Raw genomic sequence first — 481 nt, 5'->3', positions numbered from 1 at the left:
ATAAAACAGTTGTGAGAGGCATGTGAAGTTAGACGATAGACGATAGACCACAACAAACATGCCTACAAATTGTACAAGGAAAATCGTTTTTTAAGTCAATAATTATAGGCATGATGATAGTGCGAAAATTTATATCCCACAAATTTAACGTAAACAGAAACAGTACCTAAAATGCATTCTTCATAACAACAACAACAATAACATAATAATAATAATAATAATAATAATAATAATAATAATAATAATAATAGTAATAATAATAATAATAGTTCAATTCAATTCTTTATTATTTATGTGCCGAGTCAACAGCCGCAAGGCCAATTACAGACACAGCGCAGTGCAGATACAAGTAATTACATTATGGACAATCACAACATAAAGTCAAAGACAAACTACAGACAAGCACTGGAGGAAAAACGCATTAATGCAGAGAAGCAAACAAACAACAACAATAATAATAATTTCATTAACATAGATCAAT

This window comes from Cryptotermes secundus, unplaced genomic scaffold (assembly GCF_002891405.2).
Source record: "Cryptotermes secundus unplaced genomic scaffold, Csec_1.0 scaffold401, whole genome shotgun sequence".
Taxonomy (NCBI): Eukaryota; Metazoa; Arthropoda; class Insecta; order Blattodea; family Kalotermitidae; genus Cryptotermes; species Cryptotermes secundus.
This window is presented reverse-complemented; position numbering follows the sequence as displayed.